We start from the raw sequence: 8,263 nt of genomic DNA, 5'->3' as shown, positions 1-8,263 counted from the left end.
AAACCCCGTTCCTCGACTAACAGTCACCAGCGGATGAGTGCAAGTGTGCAATATAGACAGGTATTGGGCAATTGCAGTCGATTGTGGTCTGCTGGGCGAGGTTCTTCACTTTTTGTACAAATTATGTAAATACACTATACCATCTTGCTTAAGTTATTCTAATTAGGGAGGACAGCAAACGTATATGGAAATGTTCCTGACTCGTCTGGTTCCCTTTTATATATTAATGTCCCCTATATTAGGTTGTGCCTCGACTGACAGTCACCAGGTGATGAGTGCAGGTATGTAATGTAGAAAGGCATTTCATATCTGCAGTCGATGGTGTTCTTTTGGTCGAGGCTTTGTTACAATTAGTGTAGGTCTAGTTATTTGTCTCTTAGGATTTAGTATAGGTTAGCGATTTGTCTGTTAGGTGGTTAGTTGTAGGGTATTTAGATTAGGCATTTTAGTTTATAAGTATTATAAGGTTAAAAAAAATTTAAAAAAATAAAAAAAAGTCATAGTAAAAATAAAACTACAAAAATATAATAAAATAGAAATTATATATATATATATATTATATATATATATATATATATATATATATATATATATATATATATATATATATATATATATAACGGCCATACCACGTTGAGTACACCGCTTCCCGTCCGATCAGCGAAGTTAAGCAACGTTGGATCTGGTTAGTACTTGGATGGGTGACCGCCTGGGAACACCAGATGCTGTTGGCATAACGTTCTCCCTACGTGTCAAGTGGGGTTGGTGGAGGATTAGTGCCCCTCCCTGTAAAACAATTAACTCTAAGCCCTTGGCCACCCCGTTTGAGATACATGGCGTCTGGCTATGAATGAAAATATATATATATATATATATATATACGTGTGCATGAAAGTGTGTATGTTCATAAGCTTGGATGTGTGTATGTATGTATATATATATGTTCGTATATATATGTATCAATGTTTATACATATATATATTTTGCCTTAATGACTAGGGGCTCCGGCCCCAATGATCGATAGGAAAAAAAAAAAAAAAAAAAGTTCAGTTTCAACCTGCCACTAAACAGTAAATATACGTGCCTCATACTCTCTACAGCGATCAGCCATCTCTCTGCATTTATTACCGTCAACACCACAGCTAAGTACTCAGCATATTTATTGGGCCTAGCATATTTATACTGAGTACTGATCAAAACGCCATGTTCACATACCGTATATTATAATGGTGAGTTGTTGTTTCGTTTTATGTTAGTTTATAATTAAGACCCCCTACAGTGATAACTAACATAAATTGGTGCCGTGACCAGGATTATATCAAGTGATAAATAATAGGGGGTTGCGGTGTGAGAGCTTGAGCATTGTTTGTGCCGTGTTGGCGATCAACCATATGTTGCGTGGGACATTAATATGTCCGGAGATTCCCGCTAGATCGTCCGGTGCAGTTTCCAGATGATGCTCCAGCCTTTTATGTCCGCAAGTTTGGCGTGCCTGGATGCACCAGGCAGCAAAAGGGTATTGGATGGCCTTTTATAAAGAGCGTGTTGCTTTCTTAGGCAATAAGCTCCTTGTGAGGGAGTTTAGAGTTTGATCTCCTGGACTGCCTAACATACTACCCTAACAGGGGCTTGACAAAATTATTTATCAAAATTTTAATATAGAAATCTGGCTTAGTTTTAATTCATTTTATTTTAATTTGGATTCGCCCAAGAAAGACTACAATCAACTTGAAATTCTGCATTGTTGTCATCTTCTTTCACTTAATTGCCTATATAATAATGTCATAAATGACTTTGTGTCATAAAAGACTGTGTAGGTTCCTTTGTGGTTGAGTTATATATATATTTTAGATTTGTTGACGAGCGGTTTTTATATCTTGGAGTAGCTTCCCATTTGTCATGTAGTGACAGGAGAGGTAAAGAATAGTATGGGACTATTTTTATTTGTCTTGAAATTATTAACAAGTCTCTCACACAGAGCGTAAGTATAGAGTCCCGTCCCGCTCTCTATCTCTCTGTCTCTCTCTCTTTAATTGCCAAGCCCTTCTCACTGTGACCTGTCTCTTCTGAGGCCTGTCTCCTTCTCTCTTGCCTGTTCTGTGGCTAACCTCCGTCTGCCACTCTCTTTCCTAAATTCTGGTGTAGCAGGGGTGTGTCACGTGTGTTCCTCGTGGATGGAAAGTTCTAGCAGCCTGTGTGTATGTGTGTGTGTATGGTCACTAGGCGATGTCGTGTGCCTATCAAGCATTCCTTGCGTTAAGAGTGTGTAAGCATGTTTAGTATTGCTCAATTCTTGCAGACACAATACCTTCTCATCATCTGACTCCCTGCTTCTATCTGTCTCTCTATCTGTCTATTTATCTATCTATTTATTATGATTTGCAGTTATAATATGGAGTCCTACCACACTGCTCGGCCGCGCAAAAATGGCGTACCATCGACAGTTAATAGTCCTAACATATTAATATATATTATATACACATTATAATGAACTTATAAGCTAATTAAGTGAAATACATAATATTGTAAAAGTAACATAATTGTATGAATATTGTATACATATAATATTCATAGTAAATAGTGATTATTCAGTAATATTACATTTTAAACAAGTTGTATACATATTTGAATAAATGCAATGGTTGTTGTATAACACTTTGTAAGACGTGCATGTACAACAGACGTACGCATATAATTGTGCAATGGTAATACTGCTAGGTTATACATTACATAGAGTTATCACCTTAGTAATGTCTAATATTTCACCTAACTTGTATGATGATACTGGTATTACAGAATTGTGCTATAATTGTATGACTTATATTGTGTTAATGCATAATTGTGTTGGCCTTATATAAGTGTCTTGGCCTTATAATTGTAGTTAAAGTTACATAAAAGTTACATCTTGTTAATGCAACTGTTACAGAAATGGTACATACTGTTTGTAGTATTGTTTGTATTTACATTATTGTAGTTAAAGTTACATAAAAGTTACATCTTGTTAATGCAACTGTCACAGAAATGGTACATATTGTTTGTAGTATTGTTTGTAGTTACATAATTGTAGTTAAGGTTACATAAAAGTTACATCTTGTTAATGCAACTGTCACATAAATTGGTACATATTGTTTGTAGTTACATAATTGTAGCAAGTGTAACATAATGTAATCGTTTGTCGTTACATAATTATAATATGGAGTTACATAATTGTAATAATTGCAGTCCTATCATATGCTGTGGTCGATGATGGTGATGATGTGCCATGCCACTTGTTTGTGGAGACAACAATTTGCTTTTTTGTTTGTAATTTATGTGGTATTTTGACATATGTAGGAACACTTACACTTATTTTCATTTGTTTGTTATGTGATCTTACTCTATTTTTCTTTTTTCTTTCTTACTTTTCTTTCTTTCTTTCTTTTTTTTTTTTTTTGTATGTATTGATTTTCTATAGTTTGTTTTTCTTAGTTTGTGTACGCTTTTTCCATGTTGTTCTTGGTTGCATAATTACTGGCTAATTTCCTTGGGATACTTTCTTAAAGTTTAGTTTATATTGCACAGGTATTATTGAAAATGATATTATATAGTCCCATATTTTGTTGTTTTATATAAAAAATATATATACATATATACAGTATTAACTATATACACTGATTTGTTGTTCACTTGTACCTATCGTGGGCAATATGTGTGTCAGCACTGTGTGGAAATCTTTGTCTTCACGATTGTGTTGAAGATGTTCACTCTTGCTAACGTCATTTGTGTTGGCCATTTTTTTTTTTTTTCTAGTTTACCTTCTAACTTAATTTATATGTTTCCACTAGGTAGTTTTAATTAAAAAGTGTTAAATACATTTCTTTTAATTGCTCACTGAGTAACTGTGATGGTATATTTTCTTTATTACTTTGTAGATGTAATAATGTATCGCTGCATGTATGAAACACGTATTTTATGTAGGTCTAAATGGTAACACTCGTTGGTAGTAAATAAATGTTATAATAAATGAATGAATATATATATATACGGTGAAGAATATTTATTGTTTGTGATTATTTAGTGTTTGAGTTATGCAGATAACTGAAGTAAGTATGTGTATTTAAGCTAACTATACAGCACGTTTTATATGTTTGTGCAGAAGCTTATTGTCTATCACTGTGTATTGTATAAATGAAGTAACTCACTAATTTTTACCGTGGTGGAAAGGGTGTGAGTGGTGTTGCACGTGGTGATAGCGTTGTTTTTCACGGGTTGATTGGCGTGTTGTCGTCTCAGCACATGGTGACGTCGGCTTCCCACACTGGTAGCTGTGGTGAATACTGAGTAGCGATGCTTAAGCTGGGTGAAGAAAGGTAAGTAAGTCGCGTTATAAATATGGCTCTGGTGTTTTGCTGCGTGTCTTGACCTCTGCGTCAGGCGTAGGCGGGAGTGAGTGGTGGGAGTGAGTGGTGAGCGTAAGTATAGAGTCCCGTCCCGCTATCTATCTCTCTGTCTCTCTCTCTCTAATTGCCAAGCCCTTCTCACTGTGACCTGTCTCTTCTGAGGCCTGTCTTCTTCTCTCTTACCTGTTCTGTGGCTAACCTCCGTCTGCCGCTCTCTTTCCTAAATTCTGGTGTAGCAGGGGTGTGTCACGTGTGTTCCTCGTGGATGGAAAGTTGTAGTAGCCTGTGTGTATGTGTGTGTATGGTCACTAGGCGCTGTCGTGTGCATATCAAGCATTCCTTGCGTTAAGAGTGCGTAAGCATGTTTAGCATTGCTCGATTCCTGCAGACACAATACCTTCTCATCATCTGACTCCCTGCTTCTATCTGTCTCTCTATCTATCTATTTATCTATCTATTTATTATGATTTGCAATTATATTATGGATAGAATAAAATCATTAAAGAGGCTTAGAGCTCCCAAAAAGGGAACAGTCACAAAACTGACCACTAACTTAACAGAATTTATAGAACATGCCGCAATCCTTCATGATATCAAAAGTATGAAAGTGACGGTTGAGAAAATCCTCACCGAGATCGATTCTCACAATCAGGAGTTGTATGAATTATATCCTGATGAAGACCTAGAAGGAGAAGTGATCAGTGATATGGAATATGTTAGTAAGGTCAACAGACACTTAATAGAATTAGAGAGTGCTGTCGAATTACCCGCCAAGGACTCGGTAGTATAAGAACGGGCAGAGAGTCGGAAAGCAATGGGAATTAAATTACCGTCTCTGAAACTGCCAGTATTTGAAGGTGATCCCATTCAGTGGCTGGGTTTTTGGGAGCTATTTGACTGTAGTGTGCACTCCCGAACAGATCTGACAGACATCCAGAAATTTACATATCTTAAGGGACAATTAAGTGGTGAAGCACTCCGAATTACTAGTGGATTCAGTTTGGTAGCAGCTAGTTATGAATCAGCAGTCACAGTTTTAAAGAATACCTACGGTCAAGAAGATCGCATAAAGGCTGCTCACATTGCTAAATTATATAATCTACCTCCTCCACCTCATGAAGTGAATGAACTAAAGGACTTTTCTGCATCATTTGAATGTGCGTTAGAATCACTAAGTACAATGGGAGTGACTGTGAGTGAAATTTGTGCTGTTTTACTCCATAATAAACTCCCTGGTGCACTTTCGGAAGTGTGTTAAAGACGGAGGTATGTAACATCGAAAGTAGACAGAATCCCTTAGAACATTTGTGTGCGACCGCTACGACAGCATATGCAGTGAAGCAAGTGAAACACGCTGAACCTATGCAGAGGAATGGATGTAAATTGTGTTTTAAATCAGGACATTCTTGGGCCAGATGTACAAAGTATAAAGTAAAAGGGACAAAATTAAAGAGCAAAGCAATTGAAGCTGTTTGTCGGATGTTTCTCGGCAGATCATGGTAGTAATGGTTGTGCAAATCCCAAAGTAAGGCCATGTCGATATTGCCAGCAGAAACACTACAACTATTTGTTATCCGACTGCTCGTTCTGAACCCCATGAACAAACAGTAACCCAAGAACCAACAGTGACAATGGCTGTGGCTTCGAGTCATAATGCAGTGTTGTTGCCAACGATTCAGATCCCATTGGTTACGCAAACGGGCCAGCAGAGCAAGGTTAGGGCTCTATTAGGTCAATGCTCACAACGTACTGTACCTTTGTTCTAAGATCAAGTTTAGTAAACTTGAAGGTAAACAAGATGGGAAAGGAACGTTTATAACTGCAAGGATTTACTAGCTCTAGGGGTAGTGATGAGTATGAGGTAGTGGAGTTGTTTTACCGCCATCGTAGAAAGGTGCTTCCCTGAACTCATAATTAGTGATAATGCCACTACATTTATAAGTGGAGCCAATGTGTTTAGGGAGTTAAAAAATGATCCAAGGTTACAGGGTGAATTGATAAAGGTAAATTGTGAGTGGCGGTTCATACCGGCCAGGGCACCATGGTTCGGTGCCATCTGGGAAAGAGTGATAGGTAACCTTAAGGCCAAGAATCACCTCCAAAAGTTAGCACTTCAGGTCATGAGACAGCCTGGGTATACCGTTTTTTTTTTTTTTTTTTTTATGACCTCAACTATACAGGAAGTGAGTGTAACTAGACCTTCAGAGTAACTGAAGAACCCTGATCTACAGCTTGCTGCCTTATTCCTGCAAAGGTTAGCCACAGACATGTCACTCTGACACCCACTACATACATATCTGTCTATCGCCTGTGGCCTCAATGCCGTAAGGGGTGTCCATAAACAAATCACCTCCATGTCACCCTGTCACCTGCCATTTGCATGCCGTCCCCCCACCCCACACTCCCCTCCCTCATATATCTCTCCAGCCCATCCCTCCATCTCATTCTCGGGTTCCCTCTCCCCCTTTCTCCCTCCACGTCGCTTACATAGACCTTCCTCGTCACTCTTTCATCCTCCATCCTCTCCACATCTCGAAACGACATCAATGTAATCCTCCTGACTTTCTCAGTCACATCCAAGTCAACACCACAACGCTCCTCCACTTCCTCACTTGTCAATCTGTCTCTCTATGTCACTCCACACGCTCCTCTCATATAACCTATATCAACTGCTCTCACTCTTGATTTTTCTCCTAATAAGGTCCATGCTTCATTCCCATAAGTCAAGGTAGGGATTACAAAACTGTCATTCCAGGTAGACTGTAAAGTCCAATTAAGCAGAATTCCAGTATATAGGAGTCCGATTTAGAGAATGCGATATTAGTTTTCAATTGCTCTTAACTTGGGTGAATTACGCAGTTTTGAGGCAACCATTAACTGTATTTATTTTTTATCTGAATCGGTGAACTTCTTAAGTACACTGTCCTGAATTATTATGTACAACTTTCTTTTTTTGAAAGCTAATTTGCCTCTTTGACCAAGAATGTTATACTTGCACATCAAGCTTTTGGTCAAAAACCTACACAGTAGGTTGGATACCATGTCCCTCTTCTTCGTACCACCTATTCGAAAATACGCCGTAACCATATCGCTGTGTTTGGTAGGGTTCAGTAATTAATCTTCAAATGCCTCAAGATCTTGTACAGTATTAATTATCTTTATTGCTTTTCTTGGTGATATTGAGTTGTCACTATTTTCTGAGATACACCCTGAAAACATCTTCTGCTGTTCTAGCTGAAGTAGCAAAACCTTCTTCTGGAACCCTGGAAGGGGGAACAAACATGTTAGAAAACATTTTAAGATATTAATATTAAGGAACTAGAAATCCTATTCATATGCACGACCAAGAGATAAAAAAATATGCTTATGTCTTGGATGGATATTGCAGCTAGCCACATTATTTTGCGTAAAACCTCTCACCGCAGTGGGATACAGTAGCTGAATGATTGCCATGAAGTGAAAAAAAAAAAAAAAAAAAAAAAATCCAATTTTGCTGTAAAACAGTGAAACATGGACATTATATGAAGATGAAGTCTAGAGCTGAATTACCTATGATTTGCTTATGACTAGGAAGTATGGCACTAATTCTATCTATTTATCTATTACCAGATCCCTCAATCCCATAAGGGGTGGCCACAAACAAATCGTTTCCACGTCTCCCTGTCCCCCGCCACTTTTCACTGTCCTTTTCCCAATTCACACCCACATCTCTCATATACCTCTCCACTCCATCCCACTATCTCATCCAAATCCTTCCCCTCCCTCTCTCCCCCTCCACCTCACTCACATACACTCTCCTCGTCAGTCTTTCACTCTCCATCCTATCCACATGGCCAAACCACGTGAGTGTGTTTCTCCTAACGATTCCTATCACATCCACATCC

At 38.1% G+C, this 8,263-nt stretch overlaps 1 non-coding gene across 1 annotated transcript; it reads left to right on the top strand.

Annotated features, from left to right (window-relative positions):
- The first annotated feature begins 615 nt into the window (after window positions 1-615).
- LOC145392592 (5S ribosomal RNA) lies at window positions 616-734 on the top strand. The gene has a single exon (XR_013896024.1). It is a non-coding gene; the product is annotated as a 5S ribosomal RNA (ribosomal RNA).
- The last annotated feature ends 7,529 nt before the right edge of the window (window positions 735-8,263 follow it).

Source organism: Coenobita brevimanus, chromosome 22 (genome assembly GCF_032717465.1).
Source record: "Coenobita brevimanus isolate Jiangsu-jjx chromosome 22, ASM3271746v2, whole genome shotgun sequence".
In the NCBI taxonomy this organism is placed as follows: domain Eukaryota; kingdom Metazoa; phylum Arthropoda; class Malacostraca; order Decapoda; family Coenobitidae; genus Coenobita; species Coenobita brevimanus.
This window is presented reverse-complemented; position numbering and strand designations above follow the sequence as displayed.